Source organism: Rosa chinensis, chromosome 7, assembly GCF_002994745.2.
Source record: "Rosa chinensis cultivar Old Blush chromosome 7, RchiOBHm-V2, whole genome shotgun sequence".
In the NCBI taxonomy this organism is placed as follows: domain Eukaryota; kingdom Viridiplantae; phylum Streptophyta; class Magnoliopsida; order Rosales; family Rosaceae; genus Rosa; species Rosa chinensis.
The window spans coordinates 15291838-15312500 of NC_037094.1; the positions used below are offsets into that span (position 1 = coordinate 15291838).

At 38.5% G+C, this 20663-nt stretch overlaps 1 long non-coding RNA gene and 1 pseudogene across 1 annotated transcript; one reads left to right on the forward strand and one right to left on the reverse strand.

The window, feature by feature from the left end:
• The first annotated feature begins 4071 nt into the window (after positions 1-4071).
• Positions 4072-5659, forward strand: LOC121050497. The gene is made up of 2 exons (XR_005803178.1): positions 4072-4131; positions 5389-5659. It is a non-coding gene; the product is annotated as an uncharacterized LOC121050497 (long non-coding RNA).
• A 234-nt stretch (positions 5660-5893) lies between these two features.
• LOC112177473 lies at positions 5894-16517 on the reverse strand (annotated as a pseudogene).
• Positions 16518-20663: the final 4146 nt, after the last annotated feature.

Genomic DNA, 20663 nt, shown 5'->3' on the forward strand with positions numbered 1-20663 from the left:
CACACAATATAAAAATGTGGAACAATTGAACGTCCAACAACAGAATTCAGGCAAAATGCTGTTGTCTGAAACAAGAAGATTCAACAGACAAAAATAAATTTCTATAGTCTTAGTCTCATTCCCACGACAGAATATTGTGATGTATGATACTTTCTCACAACAGACGTAACAATGAAACATCAACTATCTCCATATTCAGACGACATATAAATGTCTTTTTAAACAATATCAAACAATAGAATGTTATCAACAACTGTGGTTTGAAAGGAGTACACACATCAGAAATAACAAAGAGATTTCAAGCATCCACACAATCAGAGGACAATTAAAAGTCCTTTTAGAATAAGAGACACAATAGATAAATGAAAGAAAATGTTGTGTCAATGAAGTTCACACAACAGATTTTGAAAATAAACTTCTAAATTCTACACATTCAGTAGACACTTTATTGTTGTCTCATATTTTTTAAGACAATAAAAAATTATTAAAGTCTGTTGCTAAAGTTAAACAACAACAACATTTGACTGTCGTCTGATATCATATTTAACCACATATACTACCATTTTGTGTATATCTTAGCTACATTCAGACGACAGATATATTTTTGGTGACTGTCGTCTGAGTCATCTTCTGACGTCGGGCATTGACTGTCGTCTGAACACCAATCAGATATCAGCTTAATAGACGACAAATTTTCTTCATATCAGACGACAGTCAAAGTCTGTCGTCTGATGGGTTTGTTGGCATAGTGAAAGTTAATCACACAACATGTTTAGTAAACTTGCGTTGTATAAGGTGGTTAAAATTCTGAAGTTTTTGTTTAGAAAGTCATTGCACAACGGTTACAAGAATAATCTGTTGTGTGAATCAAAAAAAAATTTGCGGCAGATTTCCCTCCTAGATGGACTCAAATTTGGCTCCAAATTGTACAACAGTTTAGTTATTTGTGTTGTAGGAGTATACTTGCAAATCATCATACAATGATTTTTAATGTGCCGTTGTGCAAGTAAGTGGAAGAATTTGGAGAAGTCTCCAAAATGACATTCATTCCCCCTCAAAACAAGCAAATTTGGCTTCAATGGTTTGTCATGCTTGCAACTTCCTACAACATAATGAACTATTTCTGTTGTGTGAATCAGAAATGCCTAACGTGAGCGCCAAAACTGGCATTTTAATTGCACAAGCGGGAAATTTTCATCTTTTGTTCCCTCAGCTATGTAGCAATTCAGACAACGTAAATGTATCTATACGTTGTCTGAGTAACTTAAAAAAAAAAAAAAAAAGCTATTGCTTAATGCCTTAGACAACTGAGGGAACATTTAAACAAAGTTGCTTGGCTATTTTTCATAACCTCTCGATCTCTTCTCTCAGGACGCCCAACACTCACAGCTCTCCATCTCTCTCGCGAAATCTCTGTCCTCCTCATCGTTGAACTCTCACGTTGTAATATCTCTCTCTCTCTCTCTCTCTCTCTCTCTCTCTCTCTCTCTCTCTCTCTCTCTCTCTTCAGATTGCTCCTCTCCCTATCTCACTCTTAGTCTTCTCTCGCTCACTTCTTCATCCAACTCTCTTCTTTACCCAGAAATCATAGTCTTCCTCTCTCTTTCATTCTGAAATCCCAAATAGGGAAACCTCAATCTTAGATTCCCCGAAATCAACCAAATCTCTATTGGTCGAACCCTCAATGTGAAACCCAAATTTCATTGACCTAACTCTCGTCTCCACAATTAGCCGGATTTACACCGCACAGCCATGGGCCAGGAACTTGATGAAGAACAAGCAGCGCCGCTGGTCATCCTCCGATGGCAAGATTTGGGCGAGTTGCCAGAAAAAACGAGCTGATTATTAAGGCTTCCGAAAAGGCGAGAACGGGGGGTGGAAGATGGTTTGCAGAAGATTGCTCAAGAACAGCGGTGAATCTAGGGTTTTGTAGAAGAATACCCGATATCCATTGCTAGTTCCAGGTGAACTCTCTGCGAGATTGCACAATTTCAAGAACTCCCATTGCTTATTTATGGGTATGATTCTTTTTCATGTTCTTCCTAGCGATAATTGGCAATTTTTGTTCTTTTTCAATTTCGTCAAATCTCTTGGTTTGATAAGCCTTAGTAATCTAATTTCTGTTTTACGAATCTCATCGATATAGATCTATTTTTCTACACTTGGTGGAAACAAAAAGGTCAAGAATTTAAGTAGAATATACAGCAAGGCTTCTTGACAAATAACAATGGCAACTTTGTTGTTCAAGATGCATGTGATGTAATATGGCAGAGTTTTTAACTGATGCATGTGATGTAATATGGCAGTTCCAATACATTGAATATTGGAACTGGGTTAACGAGATGATTACTTTGTGGCAATTTGATCTTTGATTGTTGAGAAGAAAAAGGTGATTACTTTGTGGAAGTTGATGTGTGTGTGAAAATGGGGAGGTAAGTTATTCTGTTACTTAGGTTGGACTTGCAAGGATAGGTGTTTATTATATGTCAGAATGGTCACTCAATTCAGCAATTTTTTACATGCCAATGAGCAGAATTAAAAAGTTTCTTTGGCTTCTGTAGAAAATAGGGAAGGGTAGGAGACTTGGAAATGGAGGATTTCAAACATTTTTACCTAAACACTTGGTGATTTAATTCTGCTCCGCTGTTCAAGCCATTGTTTTGCATATATCAACAGAGGGAAAAGGGTTTTTCTTAATGTTATTTGATTTGAAATTTTTTTTTTGAATTATAAAACACAATTATGACATGATTACTGTCATGTCAAAAGGGTGAACTCATTGTTAAGGTGGTTGAATTTCCATAGAGACAGCTCTACGATACTCAATATGTAGACCCATAATATTATTTTCGTTTGGTGCAGAACGTCTTCAGTTTTGCTTTTGGGCCTAGAGTTAATTCAATTAAAATGATATCTTCTTCTGTATTAGAATGTTTCATAATAATCACTTTGATTTGTGTTTTGTCTAGAATCTCTTCTTTCTTGCTTCTGGGGCCTTCTTATTTGTTGATCTCGGTGAGTTGTTTGTGTTTTATTTTCTATTGAGAATGGTATTTTTTTGTTTTGATTATGCTAAATTCAGGTCTAATCAATTATTTTTTATATTTTGTTTCTGGTTTTGCTATTCATTCTCTTTCTGCTACTGTTGCTGCTATTCGATTTGTTGTTCCCCCTGCATGCATAAATTGGCTCTTCCTTGCCTATTTCGGCGAGTTGCTTTTTATGTTGTCTGTTTTTTTTTCTTGGTCTTCATATTTTTGGTTTGAATCCTTTTGAGTTTGCTTATTTGCATGAGGAGTTTGTGTTATATGCATATGGTGTATATTTGAGCCGAGAATAAATTAGTCAGTTGATGCATATGGTGCAGAAATCTCAAGCTGCAGAATGTCTATTTGAAATTGCAGAATGGTTGAATCATTCATAGCAAAGTCATTGAAAAGCTATATATTTCTTGGTCTAAAGGTAGCTAGATGTCTATAAATGAGTTACTGGAAAAAACAATATTGGAATTTCTTTTGCTTCCTGATGCTGTCATTTTGTATTATGTTCATAATGTTTTTCATTTCTCATCTTTTTTTGCTAAGAAATTCTAATTACCTATGTGATTTGTTTTATGACTTTGCAGCATTGTTCTTTTACATGGAACTCCAGGGACTAGAAAAACCGCTTTATGTAAAGCATTAGCTCAAAAACTATCCATCTGATTTAACTCCAGGTTCGTGGATGTATCACTTTTCTCTCCATTAAGTCATGTGTTTGTATATTTGTAGAATGCCCGACTCATGGTTTTATGATTTACAGATACCTACAGTCCCAATTGCTTCAAATTAATGCACATTCTCTATTCAGCAAATGATACTCTGACAATGGCAAGTTGGTATGTAGTCGACACTATCACTAAATATGACTACTCTTTGTAAACTAAAGTTGGATTTGGACCATGTGATCTTTGTAAACCAATCTGATAGTGATCTGATAGTTGTTTTGATTGGTGAAATTTACTGTTACTATGATTTTGTTTTTTCATCTGGCTTGACTATAAATGTATGATGATATGCAGATGAAGTTGAAAGTCTCGCTGCTGTTAAAAAATTTGCTTGATCGAGTTTGGAACCTTCAGATTCTATTCAGGTACCATGCTCTCCCCTTTTCCTTTTGCAGGCTATTTTCTAAGCTTTTTCATCAGATGTAATACAAAAGATCAAAATTAACATTTTGCATTCAGTTGAGGGTCAAGTTCATATATTCAAGCTTTTCCTAATTCCCTTCAACCATGGCATGTGCCCACAAGCCCTTGACTTGGAGTTACAGGACAGTAGTAAACTAGTAATGGTAGGTATCATAATGAACATAAAGTAGAGGAGTAGTAATGAGATAGATCCCTAAGGATTCATAGAGTCCTTCCAAACTGTACCATTGAAAATAAGATGAGACAAAAAGAACAAATATAGCACTATCAAAACTGAGATTTGAGGATGGCATTGTCAAGCTATAATTCATGTTATTTCTTATCCTTCATTTGGTTTGGAAGACCTCCATCAATACTATGTTGTCCCTCACCTTTGGTTACATTCACCAAATTGTATAAAGTGGTGAATGAGGCCGACAGATGTATGAGTTTAATTTTTGTTGCTAGAATGAGGCAAGATTAATTAGACTACAGAATACCATTTTGATTAAAGAAGCAACTGAATGTGCAGATGGACAGAAAATATGCAATAATGTCATTGTATAAATTTCATTCTTTAGAGTATTGTTTTTGGCCATTTAGCTTTCTTTCTTATTTTGTTCAGGAAATTACTAAGGCCCTTTATGTAGTTATCTTGCTTCGATTTTTTTTTTCTCTCCCTAATTGACCAGCTTGACTTACTAAACCTAATGCTGACTATAATACTAAACAATATCCGTTTCACCGGACTGAGATTATAGATGAATAGAGGAGAAGAGAGATGCAGGTATTACCTATGGATTACTGATGTAGAGATTAGTTATCAGCTTTATCTGATTCGGAGAATTTCTGGTGGTAGTATATATCAATTAGTTATCAGCTTTACGAATCATATCGAATCTCATCGATATACTCATGCATTTCACTTTTGTTTCATACATAAATGATCACTATATCGATTCGAAGTTTGTAATTAAGTAACATTGGTTGGTATATATTAGCATGTATCAATCAAATCATATTAAGAGTGTAGCAAATGACTAATATACAGCTCAGAGATGTATATGACTTCTATTTGGACAACTTGACTTGCAACTTTCAATATTTAAATCATAAGCATAACAATTGGATATATGCACTTTTGGATGGCATGCAGAAGGTTGTGTTCAGATGGATAGAGAGTAATTTCAACTTTCTGAAGCTTATTTGTTTGTATATAGGTTCTGGACTGGCTTTTTTGGCTGAGGTGTCTTTGGTTGGACATTTGGACAGAAATTGCAAACCACTCGCTTCAACTTTAAAGGTTTGACACCATGGCTGCACAGATTAAGTTCCTGGAATAGTGGGAAGACAAGAGTTTGTATCAATATGTTGGCTATTGAAACCAAGTTCCTGCACAAACTCTATATGTGGCATGTTTTACGTAGTTGTATCAGCTTTTGGGAAATGCTTTTAACATTAAGAGATATATGGAATAGGTTTGATTACTCATTTGAGCATTTGCAATGTGTTTTCTTTCCAATCGATCAACGATCTAGACGTACCATTATTTACGTAATAATGGAGCATTAATTTTGCCTAATTCTGATCACACAATGATCAGGTAACAAAAATGGGACAAAAATACATTGTAATCAATCATATCACACATCGGTTTTTAACGAATCAGTGTCTTCTGATTTACACTCAGACAACAAAATTAATTGAACTCTGTTGTCCTGCAAGTTAATCACACAACTGAAGCAATTGAACCCTGTTGTCCTAAAGTTAATCACACAACAGATATAGTCTAAGAACTGAAGTTTGAAGAGCAATCAGACAATAGACAAAATAAAAAAATGTTGTCTGACATGCTTAACATACAACGGTTGCAAACTGGCACTGTTGTCTGAAGACGCCCCTCAACTGCTGCGCAGCTGAGCTGGGCATCTACCGAGCCATCTGCCGAGCTATCACACAACGGTTATAACACATACCTGTTGTCTGTGTGTTTATCACACAACTATGTTCCACCATTGTCTGATTTTTCATCAGACAACGGCTCACTCTACAACGGTGGGTCTTCAAATCACACAACGGTTTTCTGCCGTTGTCTGATAACAAAATTGGTGTAGTGAATGGATTCAGTCATGTCAAACTCCTGTGGTTTTGATTCGTCTGGCAATGCCCAATCGAACTTGTGCACCAAACTTGCTAAAGCTATCTCAGCAGCAGATATGGCGAAATGGCTTCCTGGACAACCCCTCCTGCCAACACCAAATGGAATCAACTGGAAGTCATTCCCCTTATAATCTATTGGACGTCGACTATTCAAGAACCTTTCTGGCTCGAACTCCTCTGCTTTGTTGTATGACATTGGATCTCTTCCAATTTGCCACACGTTCATTCTTACTCGCGTGTTGGCTTTGATGTTGTAACCTTTTATATTCACATCTTCGGTTGACATCCTCAATATTATAGAAAGTGGAGGATGTAAGCGAAGAGTCTCCTTGATCACAGCCCTCAAGTAGTTCATTCCGATGAGATCGTCTTCTGTTAAGTGTGTTTTGTTACCCACTACTTCCCTAACCTCATTCTGCAATTTGCTCATCACAATCGGATGCCTTAAAAGCTCAGATCATAGCCCACTCCAAGACTGTATATGTGGTATCAGTACCACCAGAAAACATATCCTGCAAAAATAATTAAGAAATTAACTACTTGATTAATTTAATTATGTCTAGCACATGCCATGCACACGCTTTTCCCACGTACGACGACAATTCATCAAACAACCACACACATTTTTTTTCAATTTTTTTTTTATCATCATTGATCATTTGAATGATTCAGTAAAAATTGGAACTAGTTGTGCAATGTACCCTCAGTCATGAGTTGAATAAATATCTTTTAAATAAAATTAAAAAAAGATTTTGACCATTTACTCTAATTTTAGGGATTTTTTTCCCACTTACCCTAAAAAAATAATTCCGTCTTATGGTCTTACCCATAAACACTCTAATAAGGTCTTTTAGGATACCCAATTAAGTTTTTATTTTATTTTTATTTTTGAGACTATTTTACCCTTACCCCTTTGTTACAGAGAGAGAGAGAGAGAGAGAGAGAGAGAGAGAGAGAGAAGCCATAGGAGACTTCGCCGGACTCCGGTCATCGGCAGCCGGATTCTTGTCACTGATCGCCTGATTTAGGGATGGAGCTAGGAATTAGAATTGAGGGGGGCTAAATTTACCTTATGCTAGCAAGAAAAATTATTCTTAAAAATTCGGCAGAGTCTATTTTGTTTTGATAGAATATCTCAATTGCATAACACTTGCTAAAATATCATCGACAAAATGCATATTGTTGCTTAAATCTGACAATAGAAAATTGAAACAATTCAAAGTTAAATATTCAATGTCGGTACAAATTCAACTTACTCAAAAGCTAAAAAACACCAATCAAATGTATAAACAACTCAACTCTCAAACAATCAACACAATAATACAAATTCAATATCTCTTTCTAGGGATCAATAAATTTGATTACTTATATTAAGAAATCTAGAAATCCCCAAATTTTAACGTAAATTACATTCCAATTTCATCAAGAAACTTCATTATAGAAAAGAAGTTAACGTGTAATACCCTAAATAAAGTTGAGAGAATGAGAGCAGAGTGATGAGGAGAGGAAATAGAGCGACTTGGCAGAGGTGAAAGTCTCAAAGAGCGACGCGGAACTTGGCAGAGGTGAGAGAGGAGACCATAGAAAAGGGGAGACTTGTCATTTGCTATATATATCAATATCAATATATGGGTGACTTTTTTTTTTAAGGGGTGCTGGAACTTATGTCTTATGTTATATACTAGGTTTTTTCCCCCCCCCAAAATATTGAGGTGTGCTGTAGCACACCTCAACCCCCCACTCCGTCCGTGTCTGGTTGGATTCTTGTCACTTGCCTTTGCTCACCGAACTTTTCTGAAAACCTCGCAGGAGGTCCCTAAAGAGGTAATCGGAGAGATCTCATAGGTCGCCAGAAAGGTTTATTGTCCACAAGTAGAACTGTATTGCCCCCAAATAGACCTTTATTTAGGGGCAATAGAGGTTTATGAAACCTTACCGGAAGTCCCCAAAGAAGTTGTTGGAGATCTCATATGGGGCCGGAGAGGTTTATTGAACCCCCCCCCCCCCCAATAGACTTGTATTGCCTCCCAATAGACCTTTTGGTTGCCAGAATGGGAATTAATCTCCCTAAAATTATACAAATAAAACTTTGATTAAGGAAAAAAAATGAGGAAATTACATCAATTCAAAACTTTTATTGCCCCCCAATAAAACTTTTTTTTTGCCTACCCTTCTGCCCCCATTTTACCCAAAAAAAAAAACTGATTTGGTCACCCACGTTAAGATTTTCGCCGGTGCTTCGGAGCTCTGACTATGAGATTGCCTACCAGGTTTTCGACTCCGGCGAGGTAGCTCCGGCCAATGGCGGACGCACGTTGGGACCAGTGGGGGTAGTGGCCCCCAGTCAAATGTTTGTTTTTCTCATCTTGGTACACTATTTTATTGTTTTGCCCCCAAACGCATGCACCAAACGACACTTATATATCTTTCTTTATTCTGCAGCATTGATTCTTGACAAATCACATGAAACTTCTGTTGATGATGTGCAACCCACAGTTCAATCTTCACATATTCCAAGTATAAGTCCAAGTCTGTACACTTAGACCATCTCCAATGGATGTGTCAAATCCACGTGGATGTCTCTACTGGTAACAAAAGACAGACCATATTACTCCAACCCATATGTCTTATCCTACATGTAAATGACCTATGGACTTGGGCTGTCAAATTTGACATAGGCAAAGAAATTGTCATTTTATTTTTTTATTGTTTCTCTCTCCTTCTCCCTCTCTCCCTCTCTTCTTCTCTTCACTCTCTTTCTTCTAGATAAAATATTTATAGATAAAATAAGTTTAAAAAGAAATAAAATATTGATATTATTTGACATATCTATTGGAGAAGAAGTTAAACAAAAATGACATTGCCACATAATCCTTCAAATTCAATTTTGACACACGTCAATTGACTATATCATTGGAGATGCTCTTATAAAATTGGACAATATTCATACTTAGTTAAATGGGCTTGTTGCTTATATATGCAAGTTGTTAATCAGCTAGAAATATAGGATTTGAAAAAGCGAATTCATGATGGATTATATTTTTTCTATCTTTCTTAGAACAACATATGATTCAATTATCAACTAATAGGGTTGTAATCTTCTTTTAATATGTTATTTAATTAGTTACTTACTTTGCTAAAAAATTGAATTGCTAAATTCGAAGATATTTGTAGATTTTCTAATTTGCTTTGACTTGACGCTTGTTTTCCTTTGGAAATTTATTTTTTGTTTTCTTATAACTGATTGTAAAAGTTTTGCCAGTTGTGAAATGCATTATTGAAAATCTATTTTTTATTTGCTAGAAAATGTACTAATTGAAACATTGTTTCATTAATTGAAATTTTGTTTTGTAGTCGTTTAAGTTTTTTTTTGGCCCCCAAGAACATAAAATCCTGCGTCCACCACTGGCTCCGACTTGAGCTTCTTCATCATCTTCAGGAGTGCATGGTTGATGCCGGAGTTCGTCATGCCAGAGTTCGGATCCTTGGTTCGGAGCAAATGCATCATCAAGCGGCGGTCTCTTCGGTCTGGCCGGCGGCGATCTCAACCACCAACTACTCAAATTCCAGCGACTTTCGAAACGATGACGCTTTGAAGTCTCCGTCGACCTTAACCACAAGGACAACGAGTACCGGTCATCAGCGGCGTCTGCGGTTGTTCAGATCGAAGAGAGAGAAAAGTCCTGGTGATTCGGAGAGAGAGAGAGAGAGAGAGAGAGAGCTCAAAGTGATTCCCAGTCAGCGGCGGCTGTTTTGATTGGAGAGAGAGAAAAGTCGTGGGTGATTCGCAAAGAGAAAGAGAGAGGAGAGAGAGAAATCACAGTGATCAGAGAGAGAAATTGATGGTGAGTGACATAAAATGTAGTTTATTAATTAGATTAAGGGTAAAGTTGTCATTTTATTTGAAATTGAGTTAGTGAGAATAAAAATTTGTTTCTGAGGTAAGTGGGATAATTTTTGCTCATTTTAGTGCTTCGGATCAAGGACCCAAAAAAAAAAAAATTTATAGACATTTCATAATTTGGTAAAGTTTGCCACATAAAACTTCATGCGTGCTTAATTTATAGAGTAGCAGATATAAAATCATAAAATATATGAGGGCCTTTATGGTAACTTGAAGAGTCGCCTACTTGAATCTCAAGCAAAACGTCCACAAAGTTCTTCTGGTCCTCCTCGGTCGTCTGATCTTCACCAATAGGTCCAATATGATCTACATGGTCATGATCAATTCTTGCACTACTATTTGATCGATGATTCACATGCTCCTGAACCACTCCATGCATCCAAAAAGTCATCCAACTGTTTAGCACCTTGTCTAGTTTAGCGTTGAAACCATTAAAATGGCTTAACCAAGCAAGCCATGGGATCACATCACCAATATTGGGGCATCCCATTAACCAATTGAACTCTTTCAAAAGCTCCTCGATCATCTTCCCGTCTGGAGATTCACTGTTATACTTCCTCCTCAGAGCAATTATACAAATTGTATCAGTAGTAAGCTTCAAAATCATTTTGGATAAATTCACCAATGATCCTGCGGATTGCTCTATCTTGTTGATCATGGCTTTGGTTTCCTCTTCTCTCACGCCGCGATACGAGCGAACCCTATTGTTGCTTAAGAGATTCAACACACATATGCTCTTCACTGCCTCCAATACTCGGCATATGGTGCCGAGCCCACGTCCTTGTAGTTATAGAGAAGCTTGCCGTAGGCGATCAACTTGGGGGGTCTGGAGGAGAATGCGAGGTCATGTGTTTTGAAGAGCTGGGCGGCAGCCTCCGCGGAGGACACGACGACCACCGGGAAGCTTCCAAGATGGAGGAGCATGAGATGAGGGGCGCCATGGCGTTGGGACAAGGCTTGGAGTGAGCGGTGAATGTAAGGGCCTTTAAGTTGGTGAAGGTTTCCAATGATAGGGAGCTTTGGTGGAGATTGGAGAAGGTGGTGAGATTTTAGTAGTGGTAGCGGAGAAGGACCATATGTATAGGAGGAAGAGAGAAATGGTAAAAAGACATATCGATCGACAAGGTTTCTTTGATGATCAGGTCCATGATCATTTGGATAATGCTCTACTTCTTCTCTAAGTTATACACACAAACTCATAGACGGATGCGTATCTGTGACGATGGCAGTAAGACAACGGGGCCGGTCAAGATCATTAATTCATAAGAATAGTTTAAATTCTTCCGCTGCTTATTAGGCATTTGGTCGGATTTGGGATCTCCATGGTCGGCATGATCATCTTTCTAGCCTCGAGGTGTACGTATTAGAGATTACATAGCTCTGTTTGTGTCCTTTAGGATTTAGAAGTTATGTTCAGTCTTGCTGGTCCGAATTTTGTTATAAGTAGCCAGCTAGCCGCTAATGGCTCTAGATTGTATTGTTCTTTTTACTTAAAATAATTTGTTCCACTTTAATGAAATTCATTTGATAAATAAAAAAAAGAATAATGTAAAAATGTAAATTTGAAGACCAATATATGTATATAAAAGTGAGTGTCTCACCAATAAAATTGGACGTAATTTGGAAACGCCCTCATAGATAGAGTTAAACACATTTTTGGTCCTTTTATTTTGGTCGGATGGTGATTTGGTCTTTGATTTATGCTAGTAAACAAGTCATGGGGGTTGGTCATTGGACCATGCATGTATAGCGAATTCTATAGGCCGCTTAATTCAATTAATAATGGGTGCAGCTAATGCCACCTTACTAGCTATTTTGTTCACCATATAAGTTTTTGATTTATTAAAAGACTAATATATCTTAATATAAAATTATAATTTATTTTTCTAATTACACCAGAATATGTACTTACTGGCACTTTTAAAGAAATCCATAGAATTTAAAAATCTGGATGTATTCAATACAGACTTTTAACAGTCCATAAAAGTCTGAGTCTATTCAATTAGGATTTTTAAAAAAGGTTCTTGACCCAAAGCACCAAAATAAGAAAAGATTAGCCCACTTACCGCAACAACAGATTTTTGTTCACACCAACACAATTAAACACTAAATGACTATTTTGCCCTAAGCCTAATTAATAAATTACAGCATTGCCGCTCTTTCCTCTCTCTCTCTCTCTCTCTCTCTCTCTCTCTCTCGCTTCATATCGAGGTCAGGTGACTCGTCGTGCCAAGAAAACTTGTCGGCCGGTGACGTCGAGCTTCATGTCGAAAGAAATCGATGTCGAGCTTCAAGTCAGAAGAAATTGACGTCGAGCTTCGATGCTGAAGCCGTATGATTCGACGCGACGAGGTGGATGTGGCAGGCGAAGTCGACGAGGAAGAGAAAAGCGCTGGTGGCTACTCCGACGAGGACTAGAGGTCCGGAGAGGTGAGAGAGGTCGGCGGCGAGCTCCGGAGGTGATTCGATCCCAGGGCATTTTCTGGGTGCTCTTGATTTGGTCCGGCTCTTGACTTGGGTGCCCAGAGCATTTTCTGGGTGCTCAAATCAGATTTTTTTTTTTTAAGTAGTGTGGCAAGAGGAAAGAAGGAAAAAAAAAGAGTTTTGAGTGTCTATTGGGGGGCAATAGACGTTTTAAATTGATATAATCTCTTCGTTTTTTTCTTTAATCAAAGTTTTATTTGTCTAATTTTAGGAAGATTATTCTGGCGACCGAAAGTTCTATTGGGGGGTAATAGACGTCTATTGGGGCAATAAACCTTTCCAGCGACCTATGAAATCTCTGATGACCTCTTTAGTAACCTCCAGCTAGGTTTTCAGAAAAGTTCGGTGGGCGGCGGCCGGTGACCGGATTCCAGCGAAAGTTGGCCCCAAATCCGGCGATCGGTGACAGGATTCAGGCGAAAGTTGGCAGGAATCCGGCCGCTAGTTATAGGATTCTAGCGGCTGGTGACCTGATTCCGATGAAAGTTGGCCGAAATCCGGCGACCAGTGACGAGGCTCTAGCGAAGTCTCCTATGGTTTCTCTCTCTCTCTCTCTCTAAGTAACAAGGGGGTGAGGGTAAAATAGTCTAAAAAAAAAAAACTTAATGGGGTATTAGGGAAGACTTCCTTAGAGTGTTTTGAGTAAGGAGGAATTAAAAAAACTTAATGAGGTAAGTGAGAAAAAAAAACCCCTAGAAATGGGGTAAATTGACAAAAACCTTTTAAAAAATCTTTATGAATTCCACCAAAGTCTAGGAGTATTCAATTAGGACTTTTAAAAATGAATAGAAGTTTGGAGGTATTCAAAATATCATTCATACATATGGAATTAGAAAATCATGGAAAATCATAGACTTTGAGGTGTTCAGTATAAATACCAACAATCCAGTTCCCCTGGTCACCTACTAACCATGGATCATTTGCTTAATAACCATTAGATCTGACCCGTATTAATCTAAGGGTTGAGAAATAATTGCTCCACTTGAATTGAAATATATTATTTTACACTTATTTAATCACTTTCAATTACTTTATCATCTTCATTAATTAAAATTATTCATTGATATCAACAATCAATCTCCCACGTCTTCTCCTCTCCTCACAGTCCTAAAAAATTTTCAGAACCTAAATCGTTCTTGTTGGTGAACCATGTCAAGAATTTGATGACCCATGTCAAGAATTTGATATCAAACACGTCTTCCCTTCTCAATACCTAGAAGAATTGCATAACCCAGTTCTCATCCAGGATTCGTTCCCGCTGAAGACCCAAAATAATAGCCTCCACGATCGCCGTCGCTCTCCAGCTCCTACCGCCTCTTTGGAAAGGTACCTTCTCTATCTCTTTTTCTTATCTCTTATGTAATTGAGAGTTTTCCAAAAGATTGGTGAAACTCGGTTCGGGCGTGGAGCTGAAATTAACATTCTTCTACGCGTACATATGAATCTTTACTTGGAAACTACTGGGTTTAAACTTGGATTAGTTCTGGACCTCTTGTTTTCTGAAATGGTTTCTATCAATCTATTTTTGTTTCCTTGGTGAATTGTTTCCATCAAGTGTGCACTTTGTTTAGCCAAATTTTGAATCGTGTAAGTGAAATCAGATTTGACCAGTTGAATTCAAAATATTTGGAAAGTGGGGGTTTTGATTATGTTCTTTCTTTAGTATTTGATTTGCGCTATATGAATATTTGCATCTTTTAATTTGTATTCTATGATTTCTTTTACAATACATGCATTAGTTGTTGCCTATTCGATTTGTTTTTGGGGTCTTTGGCTAGTTTACATGTACAAGATTTGTTAAATGGAAAAGAGAATCTAATCTTCATATTGGAAGATGTAAGTAATTGTTGTTAGTTATGATTGGTTGAGTTTGCTTTTATTTATTCTCTGGGAATAATTGTTGATTTTTGTTTATGATTTTTTAGAACTTGGAGTTCACGCATTCTTGGTTCTAAGATACAACAAAAGGGTGATCAAGAAGAAGGTTCAGCCAATATGCAGTCTCCTAGCCTAAATATGACATATGTTGTCGGGGTGTCTGTGAAATGTAACTTTGTCTCAACAGGTTGAAACTACCAAGTGTTGACAATAGTTCCTCAGAGGTTTACAAACAGCGAGTCAACAATCTGCTTAAGTACCAAGTTCATGGTTAGTTTATTGAAGTTCTAAGTCAACAATCTACTTACGTACCAACCAACCGTAGATGAACTCTACTTTTAACTTGAGAGTATAAGGAAGTTGAACATTGTTATTTTGGTTGACTTGGCTAAACCCTAAAATTTCTCAACCCTTAGATTAATATGGGTCAAATCTAATGGTTATTGAGCAAATGATCCTTGTTCAATAGGTGACCAGGTGAACGGGATTGTATACTCCATATACCAAATTTAAGAACATAGAAACTTAAGCTCGCTAGTTTTGAGTGGCAGCGTAGCAGAAGCAGTTTATTTTCCAAGCGCAAGAAAAGTTGACTTTCAACTCAAAAAAGCTTTGAATGGTCTTTGCAACTTTGGAAAGATGCTGTGCTTTTGCTCTGCAAAATTGGGCGCTAATTCTTATGCAAGTGAGTGAATGAGTAGTACTCACTTCAAGTCAAGTCATTATGTGTTGATGAATAATAATTACATGGGTGCTCTCTCTGCTATCTCGCTGCTCCCATCATCATCATATATATATATATATATATATATATATATATATATATATATATATACAGGCCTTCTCCATTGCGGACGTCCGCAGTTTTTCATTGGTGCGGATTTCCAGTTTTGACCCACTTTCTGATCATATTTTCACATCTTAACCGTTCAGTTTTTAGGTCCTAATGTATAGATCACCTCTGCAAAATTTCAGCCAAATTGGTGATCGTTAAGGCATCCAAAACTGTAATTTACAACAATGTACACGAACGGTTCCGGTTCGGCAGATTCAGTCCGTTCGTGTAAATTGCAGTTTTGGATGCCTTAACGATCACCAATTTGGCTGAAATTTTGTAGAGATGATCTATACATTAGGACCTAAAAACTGAACGGCTAAGATGTGAAAATGTGATCGGAAAGTGGGGAAAAAATGGAAATCCGCACCTTTTTTCTTAGGTGCGGATATCCGCACCTAAGAATGATTCTATATATATATATATATATATATATATATATATTTAATTTGTTTGCATTTATGTGTCACTAGATCACACCACCATTCTTTGCATGAAGAACTATCACCTCAACGATGCCTCTTCCTCACTTTCTCTGGATAGTAGACACATTATTTTATTAAAAGGTTTTAGCAACAGTTCCTGGACCTTGCTTGCAAAGCTGGTTATGGCAAGAAGAAGACTTACTGTTCTTCTGTGTAGTACTAGTGATAGAAACTTAATCAGAACTAGTTAGAGCCAAAGAAGGTGGTGGAGATTTGACCGAGTTGGCAGTTAGGTTCATCAGATTAGTCTTCTGAGGAGGAGGTGCTACTGACCCAATTAAGGGAGTTGAATCGAAATACGAGCTGAAGCTCCACCACTCAACGCTGTGGATTTCGGTGCTTCCTTGGGTCGACCCGAAAAACCCGACATACATGAAGTCGTTAATGTTGTAGATCAAGATTGAGTAGGAAGAAGAGGAGCTAGTCTCTAGGTTTAAGATTCGAATACGAAACGGATATGAAGACCCAACTCGACCTGTCAAATTCGATCCAGTAATTCGCGAGGTCACCGCTCTTGAGATCGAACCCACCGCCGCCGCTACCTTCAACCAACTCACCTGTAACTCCCAGTGAAGCAAAGATGACGACGCCGTTGCTGGTCATCGAGACCTTTCACAGAGAGAGGGGAGGGGGGCTTTAGAGAGAGAGATGACTAGAGTCATCGTGGTAGAGTCTAAGACAGAGAGAGAGTTAAAGTGGCTATTGGTAAATTTTGGATTTTCGGAGCCTATAAGTGTCTTTTTATCATTAAATGGATAAGTGGGCACACAAATCTGTTAATAGAGTAAGTGGGCCTTTGTTAAGTCAAATTTGGGCATTTGGTTAAGAGCCTTTTTTTTTTTATGTTTCTTTATTTATTAGACTGATTGACTGAGACTTCATGAAACTGATTGAATGAAAGACACGAAGTAGAATTGAGAGAGACGCGGAGTAAGCCAAATAGAAAAAGAATATTTCAATAAAACCCTACATTGAAAAATGGGAAAATTGTCCGTACGGTACCCCGTCTTTGGCTCCTTATAACTTTTGGTACCTGACAAAAAAAATATCAATACGGTACCTGAAGTTCTCTGCCCGACCGAGGATTAGTACATATGGCCGTTATCTCCGTTACAGAACTTGCCAGCTGGCAATTTTTGAAGGGTATTTTCGTCCCTTCATGTCTTTTTTTTTTTTTACTAAATATATTTTCCCTTTCTCTACAATAATAAAAATCGTTCTCTTCTTCTTCCTTTAGGACCTTCACCGAAACCAGACTTGGGTTAAAATGATTTGATGAAACTTGTGATGCAGAACCCAATTTGGGGTTCTCTGGTCTGGGCAGGGCGATGAGTGGAGGCCGAGAAAGTGTGTCGTGTATCTAGGAGGGCCTTCCCAACATGCCACTCCTTTTGGTCGTCTGGTTGTTAAGTCGGAGAGGAGATCGGAGGTGCCATCAAGGGGTCTGTGTCAAGCCGTCAAGGAATAACTTGCATAGCTTCGTGGCAATTCTGTTGAGAAGTGGTTGAAGGTTCATGGAATTTGCCCGGTTAACAGGTTTATGTTGTCGGCCGATGAGGAAGAGTCGGAGAAGAAAAAGGAGAATGGGATTTCTGTCGGCATATGTGTGGATTAAGATCAAACTGGTGATTCAGATGATTCGACTCCAAGCAAAGCAGCAGCTCACCATGATCATATAATGAGAGTTAGAACAAAAATTCCAAGACTTTTAGATTTGATTTTCTGGAAATTTTATGAAATTGGAACGGGGATTACTTTTGTTTCTGTGTATTGATTTAATCGAAATGTGGTGGTGTGTTTTGGTTTCTGGGTTTTGATTGATTTCAGTTCTGGGTTATTTTTGTTTCTCAAAATTGCATCTTGGATCTTTGATCTGGAAAGTGGAAGAAAGAAGAACACAGAGAGAGAGAGAGAGAGAACTAAGGTGAATTGTTTGATCTGCATCTACATCTTGGATCTTTGATCTGCATCTACGTCTTGGATCTTTGATCTGCATCTTGGATTTCAGCCTCCGGTGAACTGTTTCTTTTCCTCATGGGGGTTGATTCTGGAATGTATGTTCTTTACGACCTTGACGCCATTTTCGTCTTGCTCGATTTTCTCCGGCGTCGGAATCGTCGGCGCCATTGAGAACAGTGCGGCGTTGAAATTGGCGACCCGAATAGGCCTGGACTTCTCAATTTCCGACTCGCCCAGCTGGCCGTTCGGGTGAACTGTCGCCGACGACGACCGGTTGGAAGTGGGTTCGTTCTCGAATTGGGACTTGGAGTTCGTTTTCCAGAATCATTTGATGACGACTTTGTTCCGGGACCGGCAGTGGGACGGCCACCAGAGACGGGAGCAGAGGCGGCGGAGGTTTCTAAGCATTGCAGGCGAAATAGGTCATGGGTTGTGGGTTAGTTGGGGGAGGAGAAAAGATGGAGTCTTTTGCAGAGATGAAGAAGAAGAAGACACAAAAGTCTCTGGGGTTGAAGAGTTGGGTTTGGCATGAATTTGATGGAGGATTAGTTAAAAAAAACCGGAGGAACTAAGGAAGAAGAAGAAATGAGGAAAAAACGTTCACAAAAAAAAAAATCTAAGGAAAAAAAAAAGAAAAAAAGAATAAAGGGTAAACTTGTCATTTTATGATCAAAATTGCCAGCTGGCAAGTTCTGTACAGAGATAACGGCCATATGTACCAATCCTCGGTCGGGCAGAGAACTTCAGGTACTGTATTGATAAATTTTTTTTGTCAGGTACCAAAAGTTATAAGGAGCCAAAGACGGGGTACCATACGGACCATTTTCCCTTGAAAAATTGTATTTTGGGTATTAATTGCAAAAAAAAATTTTCACCCACGGGGTCTAAACTTTTGAGGACCGAACAGAATGATACTCAATTTTTAAAAGTGATCAAAAAGATACCTGGACTTTCAAAAACACATCAACAAAATACCTTCGTCAGTCATTTGTTAATATTGACCACGTGCTATGCATGTGACTCGACTTTCGGGGATAAGATTGTCTTTTCACCCCAAATTAATGAAAATTAAAAAGGGGGGTGAAATTTGCACCCCCAAAATTGCAAACCACACCCCATTTTAATTTTTTAATAATATTTCTTATAGCTCTTTTTGCACTTCCTAAAACACCCTTGTTTTTCTTCTTGGGTCTTTTCTCCCCTCTCTCTCTCCCCTCTCTTCCAGACCACCACCACAGTCCTCTCTCTCTCTCTCTCTCTCTCTCTTTCTTCTTCCCGATCTTCCTGATCTTCCTGAAAAACTATATTCCAGGAAGAAATTCCACATTGAACATAACCTGCGATTAAGGAATTCCAGGAAACTATATTTGTCTTGCTCATCATACGTATTATCTTAGTAGCTTCATCTACAAAACCAAACCTACAATACATAATGATAATAGAATTTCCTAAAAAGACATCATAATCAAATCCCATTCGGGAAACTAACCCGTGCATCTGAATCCCTTCTCCACATCTACCAAAACCACCACAAGCATCAAACATTATGCTCATGGTAATGGAATTGACCTCCACTATACCCTCCCTTCTCATATCCCAAAAACAATTCAAAACCCATTTCGAACATTCCCTTCTTCATGTACCCTTCAATCATTGCCGTCCAAGTAACCACAGTCCTCTCCAGCATCACATCAAACAAATTTCTAGCATCACCAATCCTTCCCAGTTTGCAATACCCATCAACCATACAACTCTCAGAAACCACATTTCTCACTGCCATTCCCTCGAAAACTCTAACCGCCTCTTCGATTCTTCCCACCTTCAAATACCCATTTATCAACGCATTTGAACAAACCGGTTCCTACCACTGAAGCAGAGAGAGAGTCGAACGATCCGATGGAGTAGGAGCGGCGCGCGCTGGAGGTGGACGTCGTAGTTGTTTGGCGGCGGCTGACGTTGCCAATCTCGTGTCAGAAGTAATCGCCGCCGCCGCGGGCGGAGGAGCCTGCATTTTCGACGAGAGTCATGAGCTCGGAGTCAGATGTGGAAATCGGCGACCGGCAGAGCGGGCAGGTCTGCTGGGAGTGGAGCCACGTGTCGATGCACGATACATGGAAGGCGTGACAGCAGAGAGAGAGTAACTGGAGCTGATCGTAATGCTCGAACTTCGAGAGGCAGGCGACGACGGTGGTGGAGGAGGCTCTGACGAGAGAGAGAGAGAGAGAGAGAGAGAGAGAGTTGGTGAAGATTGGGAAGAAGAGAGAGGACATTGGTGGTGGTCTGGAAGAGGGGGAGAGAGAAGAAAAGACTCAAAAAGAAAAAGAAGGGTGTTTTAGGAAGTGCAAAAAGAGGTGGTAAGAAATATTATTAAAAGAATAAAATGGGGTGTGGTTTGTAATTCTAGGGGTGTAAATTTCACTCCCCAATTAAAAATTGAGGATGAAATCCAAACAGACGAACAGTTGGTGTGCACTTCTTCTTCTTCTTCATTTTTGTGAGCACAGTAACTTATGGGCAATTGAGTCTCTAAGATTACCTAGATTCTTGCTCCAATTGATGCCTATTTTTTTGGCATCGAAAAACAAGCTATAACTTCAACTTTTAGATCTGGTTCTTGAAGAAATTGGCTGTAGAGATAGCAGCGGAGGTGGTCTACAGATTTTGGAAGGGTTTTGGAAGTGGAGGCTAGGCTTTGATACAAGAGCAGTGATTTGGTGCGGCTTGTGTTTCAGAGCATTTGGGTGGCTTTGTTTCAAGTGTGGGAGAAGAGAGGCTCTTTCATTTGCGTGT